Consider the following 22019-nt stretch of genomic DNA (forward strand, 5'->3'; position numbering starts at 1 on the left):
AATTGGACGGAAAACTGAAATACAAAGTATAAACATCTGTTACATAAGCTTTAAACATTAGTGTGTGTGTGTGTGTGTGTGTGTGTGTGTGTGTGTGTGTGTGTGTGTGTGTGTGTGTGTGTGTGTGTGCGTCTCTCTCTCTCTCTCTCTCTCTCTCTGTTTCACAGCTCATCAGTGCGGCTAGACAGACAATTGCCTCAAGCTAGGATCGAAGCCCGACCGCCCAAATGACAGTCAAGGCTTCTCACCATTACGCCTGATACTGTATGGGTAGTGAATTAACGATGTTTTGATATCGTCGAAATGCCTCCGCTCGATTTGTTTACACAAAGAGCGTGGCTTAATACGCTAATGGCAGTTTGTATATCACTTCCCGATATGCTCAACCCAAGCATATATATATATATATATATATATATATATATATATATATATATATATATATATATATATATATATATATATATATAACTTTCATGGGTGTAGGAGATTTATAAATGACCTTATATGTATAAACGATAATGATGAATTCGAAAAAAATAAACATCTTATATATCCAAACGAATTAAAATTGAATTGTGAACATAGAGGACAACAGGCTACATTTCTGGATTTAGATATAAAAATTGAGGATGGGATTTTTCTTTATAAAATATTTGATAAAAGAAACGCTTTCCCCTTTAAAATAGTACGTATGCCCCATAAAGATAACACCTGCCCTGTTTTTATGTTTTATGAAACCATTATGTCAGAGTTTTTGAGAATAGCTCGCGTTACTTTAAAATTAACAGATTTTATACCACCAGTTTCTAGCTTAGTAATAAGGATGATAAAACAAGGTGGGGATAAAAATAAAATATTTAAACAGTTAAATAAAGCATTTGTTCGTTATCCTGATGCTTTTGAATCGTTTAAGATAAACCAGACTGTATTAATAAAGGAAATCCAAAACTATATTAGCAATGTATAAAATGTATTTATGATTACATATAATAAATTTATATGTATATATATATAAAAAAAAATGTATATATGTAAAAATATTTTTAACCTTTATATATCTAATTTTAAATAAATAAGAATGTAAATATACTAAATACTAATCATAGTGGGGATGATAAGTAGTTAAATGGATTAATCCTACTCTTATAAATACAAGACTGATAAATTAAAAAATAAAAAAATGTATCCATTTTAAATGTGGAAATTGATGAATCGCACAAGTAAGAAATTCATTTTTATAGTATGAAAAGGTTAGTAATTGCAATTAAGAATAGGAAATTGGATCAAATGTTTGTAACATGTCTTCTTCCTAAAATTAAGGGTGGTGATGTTTGATCAACACTGCTGGGGATCCGTGATGTAATATACTGTCTTATTTTTAAATCCCCGAAACAGTGTTTCATGGTAAACAACTGATGATCCCTTGAAAAATAAATTATTGGCATTATAGTAAATTCGAGAGCGAGTTGATGCAGTGATTGCAGGTGATTAAATGACTTACTGACTAGATGGTTTTCTAACGAATGATAAAAAATATTATTTTGTATAGTTTTAAAGGTTAAAAACTTCAAAGACTATATATATATATATATATATATATATATATATATATATATATACTAGACTGTTGAGTCTGTTAAAAGCGAGAAAAAGTTATAGCCCGTGTACTTAGAATGAGTGCTTCATGCCAAACTTCCAGAATAATGTTGTATTATGGTGACTACATTAAATATTAATTCCTATTAATCCATATTAATGCCTAACTGGGCATCGAACCGACACCATAATATTTTTTTTCGCTGCACCTAATCATTTTTAAGGTTCATACAAAATTTCAACCAGACTGGGCCAGTAGTTTCCGAGAAAAAGTGGAACTGACAGCCAGACAGATAAACAACTATAATGTTGAGATATTTCAAAAGCAATTTTCCATTTCATGTATAATAGCTCAATAGTGCAGAACAAGAGCTATAAATACTTTTTTTTTTAATTTTTTAACTGCTTTAATACAGGTAACAATAACTCGTTATATTTATCGAAAAATTCTTTTATTGTTCATTAGAGCAAACAATTGTGGTAATACGATGTTATGACTTACATGGAGTTAAATAACAACAACAATAATAAAAAAAAGCCTTCTAGTACTAACTATACATTTGATGGGACGGGTTGCAACAAAGTTTTTCCTGGTAGAGGTGCGATTTGTTTTTATTTTATTCTATTTTTGTTGTCGTTGTTGTTGTTGATATCTGAGTACTGATGGTGATCTAACTAAGGAAAATAGAAACACCTATATGGTTAATCTTATATATATATATATATATATATATATATATATATATATATATATATATATATATATATATATATATATATATATTACTCACGATCATCTCTAACAAGCAGGTAGCAGGAAGGTAATTAATGCTATTTATAGATGGGTGCCTGGTTTTTATATATAGTGCTTCAAGTATTTTTAATTTTGAAAGTAGCAATAATGTGCTGAAATGTTTAGCATAACCAGTATACGACTGGTTTTACTAACATTGCCTTTTATCATCCTAATTTTTAATCGAGTTTTTTTTTTATCACTCGTAAATGTATATTTTAATCGACTTTTCATTGACTCTTTTTATCATTCGTAACTATATATTTCACTTCTATTTTTTATATTTTATCTCCACCTGATGATGATTCAAGAAAGAATCGAAAGCGCTTGTGTGAACCATGGAACATTTGTAAATACCTTCCATCTTGAAGTTAAAAAAATCTTACGAAAGATCGAAAAAATGAAAAAAAGAATCATTAAGCAGGGTATCTCTGTTGTTTTTAATATATATATATATATATATATATATATATATATATATATATATATATATATAAATGTATATAAATAAAAAGGAACAAACCGTGTTATGTGTTCATCAACGTTTCGTCTTTATTTCAAGACTTCCTCTGGATGAAATAAAGACGAAACGTTGATGAACACATAATACGGTTTGTTCCTTTTTATTTCTCTATTTTGTCGGAATACTATTTCCATTATTTTCATCATATATATATATATATATATATATATATATATATATATATATATATATAATTATTACTATAACTATTTTTAATATCTACGACACTAGTGTTTCATCCTATCAGGAATCGTCAGTGCAAAAAGTCACGATTACCGCCAGTCGAGGGATTTGAACTTGACCATGAAGCCATCACTTAGTCGATTAGCAAGGAACATACCCTCAGCCGGTATTAACTGCTGCAAGAATTTAGTTGAAATTAACATTTATGAAGCGTAAATGTCATACAAGTAGGTCTAGAGTGATCAAGTGGTTTTAATATTACGATCTACGCATGTGGGCTCAATTACCAACCTTTTCATTTCAAAGTACAGTGCTTAAAGATCAGAACCCAGTTCTTAAAGGGGCAGACGGCATAAATACGTTGACACACTGGTTCTCACCAGATCACCAAAGTCAAGCAATGATAAACGTGATAACTACCGCATGGGTGACCATGTGGGAACACTAGGTGTTATATGTACCATGCCAGGACATAGAAATTTCCAGGTTGGTATCTGGGGGCGCGTTTAATCCATTGGGACAGATGCACCCTCAGTCTTCATTAACGCTTGCAACTAGGAGAAGGAAAACTCTAATGTAAAAGCCTGAGGTCTACTGTCTTGTGGCAACCATTGCACTGATTAAAATTGACAGTTGTACCAAAAACTGTGGTTGGTTCCACACAAAGCCTTTACCAGTATAAACAAATCATCTGCGTGGATTTCCGAACGACTTAGTTATTGTGACAGACCTCATATGTTAAAATCGATGGGAATATCATATCTATATATATATATTTAAAAGTGAAAATGTCTATCTGTGTATGTTTGTGTGTGTGTCTTTCTGTGTACATTTCCCTACAAAATTACTCTGTCAATTTTCGGTTTACAGGCTTGAAATTTGACATAAGGGGCATTGAGACATGGGAAAATCATTTTAATCGGTTTTCGGACAGAAATTTAGCTGTCAAATGGTCAAAGTTCAACGATTTGACCTTTGAAAACTCTACCAAACTCCTCCGTCAATTTTTGGTCTAAACACTTGAAATTTTAAATGTAAGTTACTGGGACATTGATCAAACTTTTTAATTTGATTTGAGCCCAAAACAATAAATGTTATGTTTTGGTCTAAACATTTGAAATTTTACATAAAAGGGTATTCACACATAGGGCAAGTTATGAACAGTACAAAGGGCCTGAGCGAAGCCAGGCAGAAGTGCAAGTAGTAAATAAGGTTGGTGTTGAGAGTAATAGTATATTAGTAGCAAATAATAGTACAGGGTGTTTCAAAAGTCTTGGGAACATAACGATTTTTAATAACTCAAAAACTATTAGGAGTTAAAAAATGAAATTGGTACCGTTGGAAAGGTTAAAGTTTCAAGTTTTGTGGGGAATCTTCAAACTTGCTCAATATGAGCACCATTCGTCACACGGCAGACATCTAGTCTATAGTCCATTTCCTGCCAAACGCGTTCCAGCATCTTGACGTCAATGGTTCCCACAACTGCCGTTATTCGAGCCTTTAGTTCGTAAATATCTCTTGGAAGGGGCGGCACATAGACTTGTTGCTTTTGGACCAACTTGAGCTTGTAAGGTACCATTTGCAGTCGTTTACTTAAGACACGCCAGACAGTTGATGGAGCAAGCTGAAGTTCCCTGCTGGCTCTTCTCACTGATTTACGGGGGCTTCGCTGAAAGGCTGCCCGGACTTGCTCAACTGCAGCTTCTGAAGTTGAAGGGCGACCTGTTCGCTTACTTGGGCAAAAACACCCATCTTTCACAAATTTAGCATGCCATCTGACAATGGGTTTCCTTTCAGGGACTTCTTTTTTAAATTTCCTGCGAAATGCACGCTGAACACATGTCCACGATTCAGTCTTTGCAAATTGGAGGACGCAAAACGCCTTGTCTTGTTTAGAGAACGCCATTACTGCACATGGAAAGATAAGACGAAAATCATTAGTATGACCAAAAACTTGATTAAGCAAGCTTTAAAATGACACCAGTTTCATTTTTCTACCTGGAATAGTTCATGAGATATACGAATTTGTAATGTTCCCAAGAGTTTTGAAACACCCTGTATATTAGTAGCAAATAATTTTGGGTTTGCGATTAATAGTGAATTAGGTGCAAGTCTATAAATGGTCCACAAGTAATCTTTTTTACAATAAAAATCTGGAAAAAATCTTTATAATGTACGTACTTGTCACTGCATGAAGATGTCATATTCCAAAAATCACATAAATCGATCAAGTAGTTTTTTTTTTTTATTTAAGGAAATCAAATATTATCGGACGTTTTATCGAAGCTTTAGCCAGACGACATCTTGTTTGAGAGATAACGCCACTAACGACCCCTGGCGGAAATATGGGTCAACAAGGGCAGTACATGCAGACCATCGAATATTTTATCAATTAAGTACTTTTTTTTTTTTTTTTTGAAGAAAATCAAACTTTACGATTTTTACGGATAATAAATAAATAAATTGACTTCTTTTAACAAAAAGAATGTAGAAAACACTAGTTTTTTTTGTCCGTCTGAAAACAGACTTTAATAAGCGAAGTACTTTTTTTTTTTTTTTAAGAAGAAAAAACAAATTTTACCATTTTTAGGGATAATAAATAAATGAATAAATAGACTTCTTTTAATAAAGAGAATGTGGAGGGCAAAACCATCGACTATTTTTAGTTTTTTTTTTCTAAAAAATAAATAAACAACTCACTTCCCCGTTAAATTCTTTTATTAAAATTGTATTTTTTTACACAAACTTTTCAATAAATGTTTTTCCAATGATATTTTGATAAATCTTTATACAATGTTTTGGTTTTGTTTTGGTTTTTCAAATGGAGCTCGCCCAGTTTAAACCATTATGAATATGTCATTTCATTTTTTGTTTTCTCATTAATTAAATCGAAACATTTCCAATTAAACAATTACGGATATATGTTCTCTTTCACTTTTTTATTTACTTTTTTTAATAGTTCTTTCCGAAAGTTTAATTTTTTTGTTATTTATTTCATGCTTCGGCCATAGTTTAAATAATGTTCTCCCCTAAATTTGAATAGCAGGTGCATGAAATAAAATGGCGTCTCCAATTTCGGCAATAAAGTGTAGAAGCACCACGATTTATTTATTTATTTTTTGTTTAGTTTTTTCGTGTACAGTAATACAAACCAAAATAGTCGATGGTCTGCCCTCCACATTCTCTTTATTAAAAGACACATTCTCCTTATTAAAAGAAGTCTATTTATTTATTTATTATCCCTAAAAATGATAAAATTTGTTTTTTTCTTCAAAAAAAAAAAGTACTTCGCTTATTAAAGTCTGTTTTCAGACGGACAAAAAAAAACTAGTGTTTTCTACATTCTCTTTATTAAAAGAAGTCAATTTATTTATTATCCCTAAAAATCGTAAAATTTGATAATCTTCAAAAATAAAATTAAAAAAAGTACTTCATTGATAAAATATTCGATGGTCTGCATGTACTGCCCTTGTTGACCCATATTTCCGCCAGGGGTCGTTAGTGGCGTTATCTCTCAAACAAGATGTCGTCTGGCTAAAGCTTCGATAAAACGTCCGATAATATTTGATTTCCTTAAATAAAAAAAAAACTACTTGATCGATTTATGTGATTTTTGGAATATGGCATCTTCAAGTCATTCGATATGGGGGTGGTTTGTAGACTAGTATATAAAGAAATTAGGCAAAGATTCTTATGTCTCCTATAACAGAAACATCCTAAAATGGGTTCTAATGTTTCTCTACCAGGAGAGATCTACCCTCTTACCTCCTTTATATTTCGTTGATGATGGAGAGCTGTACACACAGACAGAAACACACGAACCCTATTACTTTATAAATATATATATATATATATATATATATATATATTCTTTTCGCTGCATAGGATATAATACAACTAGAGCTCTTAATTCTATCTATATTTTTATAAAGTAATAGGGTTCGTGTGTTTCTGTCTGTGTGTACAGCTCTCCATCATCAACGAAATATAAAGGAGGTAAGAGGGTAGATCTCTCCTGGTAGAGAAACATTAGAACCCATTTTAGGATGTTTCTGTTATAGGAGACATAAGAATCTAGACCTAATTTCTTTATATACTAGTCTACAAACCACCCCCATATCGAATGACTTATGCTCATTTGCATATCACATTATATTAAATCTCTTTAACTAATTACCTCGACCTTATTACATATTGGAAATATTCTAATCATTTCAACTGTACTATTTACAAAATCTATTTAACATTTAATTATTTAATATATTTTCATTTAATTTTATATTCGATTTATTTCACTTTACGTATATTATCAAAACAATTCATTGGCGAGCAAAGCTTTATGTTTTGGGATTGTATTGAAAATGTAATGGAAATTTCAATTTCGTTCCGTTTTAATCTTTTATATTTTACTTGCCAATATTATTGAAAGAATACAATTCAACTATCGTAATTTTATATAAATAAACAAAAACAAATATTTTAAAATAAAACTTTATTAAAAAAGAAATAATTTTATTTTTAAATGAAAAAAATCAATTTAGTAAAATAATTGTCAGCAAACCTGTAAACCTATAAAAGTTAACATTTCGAATGTAAACAGTGATTTTTCGATTTTGTTAGCGCTTGCCGCAATTAAAGACAATTAAAACGGAACTAACTTTATTTCCATTCTATTTTTTAAACAACCCCCAAAACATAACGCTCTCTTCCAGTTATAGCCAATTTTTTTTTAATTAAATAAAACAGGTCAAAATAAACAGATAAGCGCATTTTCTTTTACATTTTTCTTACAACCAACGTTGTCATTTTAACCAACTGCAGGATACCGTTACTTTTGTGGGGTTGTTTTGAAAATGGCACGGAGATTATAATTTCGTTCCAATTTAATCTTTCTGGTCGAGCCTATTTCGAAAGCCTGTCTTATCATAGATTTGAACTACAAATAATTTATTACATTTTGATTATTACTATCTTAAGACTTAAAGCTTATATTTATTTCATTTTTCTATTTATATATTGAATTAGTTATTTCCAGTCTTATTTAAACTTAGTGCTTTCTTTAAACCGGATGAACCTTTTATAAAAATATGAGTTTAACGTAAAGAACACGAACAAGGTTTTATTCAACTGAATTTCTTCCAGTTTACTAACAAAATATATAAATTTAAAAGAGATATCTATATTTTTATAAAGTAATAGGGTTCGTGTGTTTCTGTCTGTGTGTACAGCTCTCCATCATCAACGAAATATAAAGGAGGTAAGAGGGTAGATCTCTCCTGGTAGAGAAACATTAGAACCCATTTTAGGATGTTTCTGTTATAGGAGACATAAGAATCTAGACCTAATTTCTTTATATACTAGTCTACAAACCACCCCCATATCGAATGACTTATGCTCATTTGCATATCACATTATATTAAATCTCTTTAACTAATTACCTCGACCTTATTACATATTGGAAATATTCTAATCATTTCAACTGTACTATTTACAAAATCTATTTAACATTTAATTATTTAATATATTTTCATTTAATTTTATATTCGATTTATTTCACTTTACGTATATTATCAAAACAATTCATTGGCGAGCAAAGCTTTATGTTTTGGGATTGTATTGAAAATGTAATGGAAATTTCAATTTCGTTCCGTTTTAATCTTTTATATTTTACTTGCCAATATTATTGAAAGAATACAATTCAACTATCGTAATTTTATATAAATAAACAAAAACAAATATTTTAAAATAAAACTTTATTAAAAAAGAAATAATTTTATTTTTAAATGAAAAAAATCAATTTAGTAAAATAATTGTCAGCAAACCTGTAAACCTATAAAAGTTAACATTTCGAATGTAAACAGTGATTTTTCGATTTTGTTAGCGCTTGCCGCAATTAAAGACAATTAAAACGGAACTAACTTTATTTCCATTCTATTTTTTAAACAACCCCCAAAACATAACGCTCTCTTCCAGTTATAGCCAATTTTTTTTTAATTAAATAAAACAGGTCAAAATAAACAGATAAGCGCATTTTCTTTTACATTTTTCTTACAACCAACGTTGTCATTTTAACCAACTGCAGGATACCGTTACTTTTGTGGGGTTGTTTTGAAAATGGCACGGAGATTATAATTTCGTTCCAATTTAATCTTTCTGGTCGAGCCTATTTCGAAAGCCTGTCTTATCATAGATTTGAACTACAAATAATTTATTACATTTTGATTATTACTATCTTAAGACTTAAAGCTTATATTTATTTCATTTTTCTATTTATATATTGAATTAGTTATTTCCAGTCTTATTTAAACTTAGTGCTTTCTTTAAACCGGATGAACCTTTTATAAAAATATGAGTTTAACGTAAAGAACACGAACAAGGTTTTATTCAACTGAATTTCTTCCAGTTTACTAACAAAATATATAAATTTAAAAGAGATATAAATAATAAAATAAAAAGGTTATGTAATTTAAAAGAAATACACGTACTCACAAAAGCAGAACTTTTTTTACACATTTTTTTCTTTAAAACCATAACAATGAGACTAACAATTACCTAGATCTTAGTAATTATTTGTTTTAATAGAACTGTTTTAATTGTACTGTTTACTTAGTTAACCTAAGTTGGTATTACATTTATTTTACATTTACTTTTTTTTTTTTAATTATTACTTTTAGACTGTGACGTTTACACCCGGAAGTAATGAGTCACACGTAGGTCGCTTTTATTCATTCCTTTTGGTCAAGATCAAAGTGTAGTATCTGTTCTTCAGATGCTGCACTTCATTTTCTTGTTCTCTTTCGGTGGAGGAGAAATCCTTCACGACTGAGACAATTTTTATTTTTGTACCTTTTCTCCACGATAAAAAACGACCCTGGTGTCTAACTCTGTCCCGTGGGGAGGCATAGTAAATAGGTACAATATAATTGTTTATAATTGTACTATTCAGAAATATTATTTATAGTTCGTCCATTTCAGTTAGTATACATTTCCTTTACGCTTAATTAATTTACAATCATTAATATCGTTAAACAATTCCGTTTAAAACCGAAATTATGCCACCCAAACGAAGTAGAAACGAAAGTGAGGAAGAAAGAATGGAAAGATTGGAAGCTAATAGACTAAGAGTTGCTGCAGTTCGCTCCAATGAAAACAATTCAGATAGAGAAAGACGTCTAGAACTTAACAGGATACGTCAAAGAGAAAGGAGAGCAAGACTGTCAGATTTGGAAAGAGAAACCCAACGTGAAGCTGACAGAACTAGACATGCTGTAAGGCGGTTAAATTCATCACAAGATGAAATTCAAGAAAGGCAAAGATATGCACTGGAAAGAGAAGCAATATTACGATCGAATGAATTATATGAGGTAAGTAGACGTACACAAGGTCAGTTGAGAGTGGCTCAACGACATCAGAATGAATCGGAAACCCAACGAAGCTTTCGCCTATACCAAGGGCAACAACGAGAGGCTGCATGGAGAGAGAGTATGACTTTGCCCCAGCAATTGACAGAAAACGAGGCAGCTAGACAACGAATGACTGCTTTGAGACACCATGAAATAGAACACTGCAATAGAAAAGGATTGCTCTACAACAAAAATGACTCTCTCACTACAGCTGATATAGGAAAAATGGACAAAGTATGTCAATATTGCTCAGCTGTAAAATTTAAAGGAGAAACCCCTGGTTGTTGTTGTTCTTCTGGCAAAGTTGTGCTTGATAGCTTTCCACCACTGCCTCAGTTGCTTCAAGATTTGCTCTCCGGCAATGGTCCCATCTCTAAAGATTTTCTGCAAAATCTACGCAGTTATAACAATTGTTTTGCAATGACATCATTTGGTCACAAAATTGTGGCAGTACATGGGTGGAATCCTTCTTTTAGAATTCGAGGCCAGGTTTGCCACCAGATTGGGAGTCTTTTACCACCTGAAGATGAAACAGCAAAGTTTATTCAAGTCTACTTCTTGGATAGTCTGGAAGAGGAACTACATAATCGGGGACGTGACAGTAGACTCAATAGAGACATTCTCCAAAGTCTGACTGAATTTTTACATGAGAACAACAGCTTCATTTGTCAGCTGAAAACAACAAAGGAGAGGATTGAAGAAGAACACTTGGTAGAACATAAAGTTGTCATAAGGGAAGACCGAAGGCCGCAAGAAGAGCATCCACGGCGATTCAATGCTCCAACAACAACGTATGAGATTGGAATATTAATGGAGAATGAACCAACAGCTAACCGGGATATTGTCTTGCGTTTTAGAAATGATACATTAAAATGGATCTCCGAACTACATCCCCTCTACGATACTTTAATGTACCCGTTAATGTACCCCTATGGTTCTCCATCTTACAACATCTACATGAAGGCATCCAATGGGCGAAAAGTTACCCAACAGCAATTTTATTCGTACCATTTAATGACTCGGCCTGGAAACTATTTTCTCTGGTACCGAAGGCTATTTCAACAATGGCTGGTGGATGTGTACTGCAAGATTGAAACAGAACGTTTACAGTTCCTGAGGCGTGAGCAACAGACCCTGAGAGCTGACAATTATAGCAACTTGAGAGATTCAATTCTTAGGGAGGATGGGAATCCAGAACAGTTTGGTCAACGAGTTGTTCTTCCGGCAACTTATACAGGAGGCCCTCGATACATGTTTGAGCGTCAAAGTGATGCCATGGCATATGTTCGGCGAATGGGCCGAGCCGACCTCTTCATCACGTTCACAACAAATCCAAAGTGGACAGAAATTACAGAAAATTGTCTTCAAGGGCAAGACCCTCAGGATCGTCCAGATATTGTTGACAGGGTTTTCAGGCAGAAGCTAAAAAAGTTACTTGAATTTATTAAAAAGGGAGGATTTGGCAGGTTGAGGGCTTTCCTGTACAGTATTGAATATCAAAAAAGAGGACTGCCGCATGCACACATCCTCACCTGGCAGGCCCCAGAGGACAAACTTCTACCAGAAAAAATGGATCTCTGCATATCTGCATGGACCTTGTGGACCATTTAATCCAAATTGTCCATGTACGATTGACAACAAATGTTCCAAAAAATACCCAAAAGAATTTCTTCAGTGTACCGAGCAAGGCCAAGACTCTTACCCCAAGTACAGGCGAAGAAAACCAGAAGATGGAAGCCAGACTGGTACAATAAGGATGAAGAGAAATGGTCGGTATGTTAATCAAGAAATAACAAACCAGTGGATTGTTCCGTACAACAAGGTCCTCCTTCAGCAGTTCAACGCTCACATTAACGTAGAAATTTGCAGCTCGATCCAAAGCATCAAATATGTCCTCAAATACGTGAATAAAGGATGTGATCAAGCAGTGTTTGAACTACAAAGAACTGATGGAGCAGCTAACCAACAAGGCCAAGTACAAAGTCACATTGTGGATGAGATCCAGCAGTTCCAGAATGCAAGGTATGTCGGCAGTTCAGAGGCGGCCTGGAGGATATTGGAACATCCCATCCATGAACATTTCCCCCCAATTGTACAACTTTCTGTTCATCTTGAAAATGGGCAGCATGTCATGTTCTCAGCTGATACTGCTCTGGAACGAGCCCAATGTCCACCGCCTGCCACAACTTTGACACCATTTTTTCAACTCTGCCATGAGGATGACTTTGCAAGGGGTCTCAAATACGTAGAAGTCCCTGAGTTTTACACTTGGAACAAATCGACAAAGAAATGGATGAGAAGAATGCGTGGGGTACAAGTTGAAGGTGCTGAAAATGATGATGTATGGAAGGCACCATGCATTGGGAGAATCTACACGATTAGTCCAAAAGCAGGGGAGTGTTATTTCTTACGCCTGTTGCTCAATGAGGTTGATGGTCCAACTTCATTTCAAAATTTGCGAGCATACAATGGTCAGGTGTTTGAAACATACAGAGCAGCGTGCCTTGCTCGAGGCCTTCTAGAAAATGACCATCACTTGCATCAAGCAGTAGGAGAGGCAAGTGCCACTCAATCACCTTCAAATTTGCGAAGCCTATTTGTGATAATTTTAACAGCCTGTGAGCCAAGAAATCCTCTTGAGATCTGGATGGCTTTTCGTGATGTAATATCTGAAGACATTCTTCACAGATACAGGCAAGAAGTTAACAATCCAGAAGCAGATTTTAATGAGGACATCTACAATAAAACTCTTTGTCTAATTGAAGAAAAAGTTCTCCTTATGTGCGGTCAACCATTGGCAAGCTATGGATTACCTGCACCAACGCAAGGGAGAGATGAAAGACTCGCGAGAGAGTATCAACGTGAAGTTACTTATAATCTTGAAGAACTTTCCCTACAAGCAAAAAATATGCAAGAAAAACTGACCGATTCTCAAAGAGAAGTTTACAATTCATTCATGGCAATGTTGGAAGCACAAGGTGAAATGAACAAAAACATGATGTTTCTTGATGCTCCAGGTGGTACGGGCAAGACTTTTGTAATCAATTTGATCCTTGCAAAGATTAGATCCATGAGAAAGATTGTGCTTGCAACAGCATCCAGTGGCATTGCTGCTACTCTACTACAAGGTGGCCGCACTCTTCACAGCACTTTTAAAGTACCCTTGGATACTCATCGAATGGATCAGCCAGTTTGCAAAATTACTGGTAACTCAGCCTTGGCAAATGTAATTAGAGACACCTCTGCAATCATTGTAGACGAAGCTCCAATGACGCACAAGAGTGCTTATGAAGCAATTGACCGAACACTGCAAGACATCACAGGAAACAAGAATCCCATGGGTGGCATTCCAACCTTATTTTGCGGTGATTTCCGTCAAATTCTCCCAGTGGTTAAAAATCGCACAAGGGCTAACATTGTCAATGCAAGTTTGAAACAATCCTATCTCTGGAGGCACGTTATAGTGAAGAGACTGACTACTAATATGAGAGCCTATATCTCTGATAACACAGCTACAGCAGACTTCTCAAAATTGCTTCTCCAAATCGGTAATGGTCAGTTTCCTATCACTTCTTCACCTGACACAATTAAGATTCCAACTGCGCTTGGTAAATGTGTCGGTAATCAGAAGCAACTGAAAGACAAAGTGTACCCAGACCTGCAAAACAATGGAAAATCACCGGATTGGCTTGCTGAGAGGGCTATTATTTCGCCATTAAACAGCAATGTGAATCATTTGAACAATTCAATAATGAATGAATTTCCAGGAGACACAAAGCAATACAAGTCAGTTGATTCGGCTACTAATGAATATGAAGCTGTTCACTACCCTGTGGAGTTTTTAAACTCTTTGTAGATATCTGGAATGCCTCCACACATTTTAAATCTCAAAATTGGATCGCCAATCATGATTCTTCGATCCTTGGAACCGCCAAAAATAACAAACGGAACCAGATGTGTTATCACCAGATTGCACACCAATGTACTTGAGGCCACCATTTCCTGTGGTCCCTACAAAGGCGAAACCGTTCTACTGCCAAGGATCCCCTTAGTTCCATCGGACTCAGAACTTCCATTTAAATTCCGGAGACTCCAATTTCCTGTGAAGGTGTGTTTTGCAATGAGCATAAACAAAAGTCAAGGTCAGACATTTAACACCATTGGCGTAGACTTGACATCAGACTGCTTCAGTCACGGTATGTTCTACGTCTCCATCAGCCGGACAGGAAGTTCAGAAAAACTCTACATTCTGGCTCCAAATCAAAGCAGCAGAAATGTAGTTTACCCTGAGGCTCTTCAGTGAAAAGTTCGAGAAATGGATATGAGGAAAAACTGACATGATCTGATTGTGATAAGTTTTTAGTATTGAATGTGCAAGATAAAATTTAAGCAAGAGTTGAAAATTACTTCAATGAAAAATTTACTATGTAACATCAAGTAACCTTCCTTTTTGATGAAAATGTTTTGTGAAGTTCCTGATTGAATTTCAGTCACTACAAGAGGTAGTTAAAATGTTAATCACCTTATGCAATCGTTGCTCTTACAACATCAACTTACTGGAAAGGTGCCCACAGATTTTGGTACCCGAGTGCGCAACAAAGCTCCGTGCGAAGCACGGGTATCTTTGCTAGTAAATAATAAAATAAAAAGGTTATGTAATTTAAAAGAAATACACGTACTCACAAAAGCAGAACTTTTTTTACACATTTTTTTCTTTAAAACCATAACAATGAGACTAACAATTACCTAGATCTTAGTAATTATTTGTTTTAATAGAACTGTTTTAATTGTACTGTTTACTTAGTTAACCTAAGTTGGTATTACATTTATTTTACATTTACTTTTTTTTTTTTAATTATTACTTTTAGACTGTGACGTTTACACCCGGAAGTAATGAGTCACACGTAGGTCGCTTTTATTCATTCCTTTTGGTCAAGATCAAAGTGTAGTATCTGTTCTTCAGATGCTGCACTTCATTTTCTTGTTCTCTTTCGGTGGAGGAGAAATCCTTCACGACTGAGACAATTTTTATTTTTGTACCTTTTCTCCACGATAAAAAACGACCCTGGTGTCTAACTCTGTCCCGTGGGGAGGCATAGTAAATAGGTACAATATAATTGTTTATAATTGTACTATTCAGAAATATTATTTATAGTTCGTCCATTTCAGTTAGTATACATTTCCTTTACGCTTAATTAATTTACAATCATTAATATCGTTAAACAATTCCGTTTAAAACCGAAATTATGCCACCCAAACGAAGTAGAAACGAAAGTGAGGAAGAAAGAATGGAAAGATTGGAAGCTAATAGACTAAGAGTTGCTGCAGTTCGCTCCAATGAAAACAATTCAGATAGAGAAAGACGTCTAGAACTTAACAGGATACGTCAAAGAGAAAGGAGAGCAAGACTGTCAGATTTGGAAAGAGAAACCCAACGTGAAGCTGACAGAACTAGACATGCTGTAAGGCGGTTAAATTCATCACAAGATGAAATTCAAGAAAGGCAAAGATATGCACTGGAAAGAGAAGCAATATTACGATCGAATGAATTATATGAGGTAAGTAGACGTACACAAGGTCAGTTGAGAGTGGCTCAACGACATCAGAATGAATCGGAAACCCAACGAAGCTTTCGCCTATACCAAGGGCAACAACGAGAGGCTGCATGGAGAGAGAGTATGACTTTGCCCCAGCAATTGACAGAAAACGAGGCAGCTAGACAACGAATGACTGCTTTGAGACACCATGAAATAGAACACTGCAATAGAAAAGGATTGCTCTACAACAAAAATGACTCTCTCACTACAGCTGATATAGGAAAAATGGACAAAGTATGTCAACATTGCTCAGCTGTAAAATTTAAAGGAGAAACCCCTGGTTGTTGTTGTTCTTCTGGCAAAGTTGTGCTTGATAGCTTTCCACCACTGCCTCAGTTGCTTCAAGATTTGCTCTCCGGCAATGGTCCCATCTCTAAAGATTTTCTGCAAAATCTACGCAGTTATAACAATTGTTTTGCAATGACATCATTTGGTCACAAAATTGTGGCAGTACATGGGTGGAATCCTTCTTTTAGAATTCGAGGCCAGGTTTGCCACCAGATTGGGAGTCTTTTACCACCTGAAGATGAAACAGCAAAGTTTATTCAAGTCTACTTCTTGGATAGTCTGGAAGAGGAACTACATAATCGGGGACGTGACAGTAGACTCAATAGAGACATTCTCCAAAGTCTGACTGAATTTTTACATGAGAACAACAGCTTCATTTGTCAGCTGAAAACAACAAAGGAGAGGATTGAAGAAGAACACTTGGTAGAACATAAAGTTGTCATAAGGGAAGACCGAAGGCCGCAAGAAGAGCATCCACGGCGATTCAATGCTCCAACAACAACGTATGAGATTGGAATATTAATGGAGAATGAACCAACAGCTAACCGGGATATTGTCTTGCGTTTTAGAAATGATACATTAAAATGGATCTCCGAACTACATCCCCTCTACGATACTTTAATGTACCCGTTAATGTACCCCTATGGTTCTCCATCTTACAACATCTACATGAAGGCATCCAATGGGCGAAAAGTTACCCAACAGCAATTTTATTCGTACCATTTAATGACTCGGCCTGGAAACTATTTTCTCTGGTACCGAAGGCTATTTCAACAATGGCTGGTGGATGTGTACTGCAAGATTGAAACAGAACGTTTACAGTTCCTGAGGCGTGAGCAACAGACCCTGAGAGCTGACAATTATAGCAACTTGAGAGATTCAATTCTTAGGGAGGATGGGAATCCAGAACAGTTTGGTCAACGAGTTGTTCTTCCGGCAACTTATACAGGAGGCCCTCGATACATGTTTGAGCGTCAAAGTGATGCCATGGCATATGTTCGGCGAATGGGCCGAGCCGACCTCTTCATCACGTTCACAACAAATCCAAAGTGGACAGAAATTACAGAAAATTGTCTTCAAGGGCAAGACCCTCAGGATCGTCCAGATATTGTTGACAGGGTTTTCAGGCAGAAGCTAAAAAAGTTACTTGAATTTATTAAAAAGGGAGGATTTGGCAGGTTGAGGGCTTTCCTGTACAGTATTGAATATCAAAAAAGAGGACTGCCGCATGCACACATCCTCACCTGGCAGGCCCCAGAGGACAAACTTCTACCAGAAAAAATGGATCTCTGCATATCTGCATGGACCTTGTGGACCATTTAATCCAAATTGTCCATGTACGATTGACAACAAATGTTCCAAAAAATACCCAAAAGAATTTCTTCAGTGTACCGAGCAAGGCCAAGACTCTTACCCCAAGTACAGGCGAAGAAAACCAGAAGATGGAAGCCAGACTGGTACAATAAGGATGAAGAGAAATGGTCGGTATGTTAATCAAGAAATAACAAACCAGTGGATTGTTCCGTACAACAAGGTCCTCCTTCAACAGTTCAACGCTCACATTAACGTAGAAATTTGCAGCTCGATCCAAAGCATCAAATATGTCCTCAAATACGTGAATAAAGGATGTGATCAAGCAGTGTTTGAACTACAAAGAACTGATGGAGCAGCTAACCAACAAGGCCAAGTACAAAGTCACATTGTGGATGAGATCCAGCAGTTCCAGAATGCAAGGTATGTCGGCAGTTCAGAGGCGGCCTGGAGGATATTGGAACATCCCATCCATGAACATTTCCCCCCAATTGTACAACTTTCTGTTCATCTTGAAAATGGGCAGCATGTCATGTTCTCAGCTGATACTGCTCTGGAACGAGCCCAATGTCCACCGCCTGCCACAACTTTGACACCATTTTTTCAACTCTGCCATGAGGATGACTTTGCAAGGGGTCTCAAATACGTAGAAGTCCCTGAGTTTTACACTTGGAACAAATCGACAAAGAAATGGATGAGAAGAATGCGTGGGGTACAAGTTGAAGGTGCTGAAAATGATGATGTATGGAAGGCACCATGCATTGGGAGAATCTACACGATTAGTCCAAAAGCAGGGGAGTGTTATTTCTTACGCCTGTTGCTCAATGAGGTTGATGGTCCAACTTCATTTCAAAATTTGCGAGCATACAATGGTCAGGTGTTTGAAACATACAGAGCAGCGTGCCTTGCTCGAGGCCTTCTAGAAAATGACCATCACTTGCATCAAGCAGTAGGAGAGGCAAGTGCCACTCAATCACCTTCAAATTTGCGAAGCCTATTTGTGATAATTTTAACAGCCTGTGAGCCAAGAAATCCTCTTGAGATCTGGATGGCTTTTCGTGATGTAATATCTGAAGACATTCTTCACAGATACAGGCAAGAAGTTAACAATCCAGAAGCAGATTTTAATGAGGACATCTACAATAAAACTCTTTGTCTAATTGAAGAAAAAGTTCTCCTTATGTGCGGTCAACCATTGGCAAGCTATGGATTACCTGCACCAACGCAAGGGAGAGATGAAAGACTCGCGAGAGAGTATCAACGTGAAGTTACTTATAATCTTGAAGAACTTTCCCTACAAGCAAAAAATATGCAAGAAAAACTGACCGATTCTCAAAGAGAAGTTTACAATTCATTCATGGCAATGTTGGAAGCACAAGGTGAAATGAACAAAAACATGATGTTTCTTGATGCTCCAGGTGGTACGGGCAAGACTTTTGTAATCAATTTGATCCTTGCAAAGATTAGATCCATGAGAAAGATTGTGCTTGCAACAGCATCCAGTGGCATTGCTGCTACTCTACTACAAGGTGGCCGCACTCTTCACAGCACTTTTAAAGTACCCTTGGATACTCATCGAATGGATCAGCCAGTTTGCAAAATTACTGGTAACTCAGCCTTGGCAAATGTAATTAGAGACACCTCTGCAATCATTGTAGACGAAGCTCCAATGACGCACAAGAGTGCTTATGAAGCAATTGACCGAACACTGCAAGACATCACAGGAAACAAGAATCCCATGGGTGGCATTCCAACCTTATTTTGCGGTGATTTCCGTCAAATTCTCCCAGTGGTTAAAAATCGCACAAGGGCTAACATTGTCAATGCAAGTTTGAAACAATCCTATCTCTGGAGGCACGTTATAGTGAAGAGACTGACTACTAATATGAGAGCCTATATCTCTGATAACACAGCTACAGCAGACTTCTCAAAATTGCTTCTCCAAATCGGTAATGGTCAGTTTCCTATCACTTCTTCACCTGACACAATTAAGATTCCAACTGCGCTTGGTAAATGTGTCGGTAATCAGAAGCAACTGAAAGACAAAGTGTACCCAGACCTGCAAAACAATGGAAAATCACCGGATTGGCTTGCTGAGAGGGCTATTATTTCGCCATTAAACAGCAATGTGAATCATTTGAACAATTCAATAATGAATGAATTTCCAGGAGACACAAAGCAATACAAGTCAGTTGATTCGGCTACTAATGAATATGAAGCTGTTCACTACCCTGTGGAGTTTTTAAACTCTTTGTAGATATCTGGAATGCCTCCACACATTTTAAATCTCAAAATTGGATCGCCAATCATGATTCTTCGATCCTTGGAACCGCCAAAAATAACAAACGGAACCAGATGTGTTATCACCAGATTGCACACCAATGTACTTGAGGCCACCATTTCCTGTGGTCCCTACAAAGGCGAAACCGTTCTACTGCCAAGGATCCCCTTAGTTCCATCGGACTCAGAACTTCCATTTAAATTCCGGAGACTCCAATTTCCTGTGAAGGTGTGTTTTGCAATGAGCATAAACAAAAGTCAAGGTCAGACATTTAACACCATTGGCGTAGACTTGACATCAGACTGCTTCAGTCACGGTATGTTCTACGTCTCCATCAGCCGGACAGGAAGTTCAGAAAAACTCTACATTCTGGCTCCAAATCAAAGCAGCAGAAATGTAGTTTACCCTGAGGCTCTTCAGTGAAAAGTTCGAGAAATGGATATGAGGAAAAACTGACATGATCTGATTGTGATAAGTTTTTAGTATTGAATGTGCAAGATAAAATTTAAGCAAGAGTTGAAAATTACTTCAATGAAAAATTTACTATGTAACATCAAGTAACCTTCCTTTTTGATGAAAATGTTTTGTGAAGTTCCTGATTGAATTTCAGTCACTACAAGAGGTAGTTAAAATGTTAATCACCTTATGCAATCGTTGCTCTTACAACATCAACTTACTGGAAAGGTGCCCACAGATTTTGGTACCCGAGTGCGCAACAAAGCTCCGTGCGAAGCACGGGTATCTTTGCTAGTATGATATAATCCTAGTTGATCCGAAATAATTTTATTTACAAGCAATTGTTTCTGCCCATTTCATAAATATAAACATTTATGATGCATAACATTTATCAGACATTCCAAAAAGAGGCTTCGTCAATGCCGCAGTCAAACTGGAAAAAAAAGACAAAAAGAAAAAAAACAAAAAAAAAAAACAGGAACGTCCAATATTTATTTAATTCATTAAGAAATATTTAATTTCTATTTTTATTTGTATCTTTCTTTTTATCACTCCAGTCTAAAAATTTGATTTGATTGATAAAAGCAGGAAAAGGGGGAATATAAAGTTAAATATTTTTTATTAATTGAATTTGTACTGAACGTTTTTTTTCAGTCTGACACTGTAGCGACAGCGTGTTATACACTGATGTATGCTTTTTACCAATATTTGATATATTTTTTTATGCTATAAATGTGTATTTTGACAAAATGGGCAAAAACAATTGTTTATAAGTAAAATAATTTTGAATAAGTTAGGATTATGAAACATTAAAAATAAGCTTTACTAGTGGGGGGGGGCAGCTTTGCCCAGCGTTAAAATACGTTAAAGAATGATATTTGAATTTGTCCAGATTTCGTATTTATTATTATAGAGTTGTGATTTGAAAAGTAAAAAAAAAGTATTTGGGCGTTATCAGCTAGAACCGAAACTGTTAGCAAAACTGTAGCTGGTGACGTTACCACTGTACCAACGTGACACACATACAAACTGATTAAAAATTAAAAATAAACTAAGATGAATGTATAAAATGTTTAAGGATTTTTTTTAATTTTGACCCCATTTTGTACCCCTTAAAAACTATTTTAACTGGCTAAAGACCCATAAAAGAACGGTCCGTAAAAAATCCAATCGTTTAAAGCCCCTAGCGCCACTCTGCGACTTTTAGTTTCGGAGAGATAAAGTTTGAAAATATGGAGACAGACAGACAGACAGACAGATAGCCTTTTATATATTAGATTTTTTTAAACATAAATAATAGGCTCTCCCTCCAAATTCAATTAAAATCTACCTTGTGTCTTGACAGTTTCTATATAAATTTACTCTCTTTTTGATTTCAACAGATGATTTAATTCGTGTTTTTTTTTTTTTTTAATTCTGGATTACAAAACTGATCTAAGTTGTGAGATCACACACACACACACACACACACACACACACACACACACACACACACACACACATTATTTATTTATAGTAATAGAAACTTGTGGTGAACCATTAACCAATAGCATCTATTAATGGAGGTGGGGGAAGTAGCAAAACT

This window comes from Euprymna scolopes, chromosome 14 (assembly GCF_053919585.1).
Source record: "Euprymna scolopes isolate OS-2025 chromosome 14, ASM5391958v1, whole genome shotgun sequence".
Taxonomy (NCBI): Eukaryota; Metazoa; Mollusca; class Cephalopoda; order Sepiida; family Sepiolidae; genus Euprymna; species Euprymna scolopes.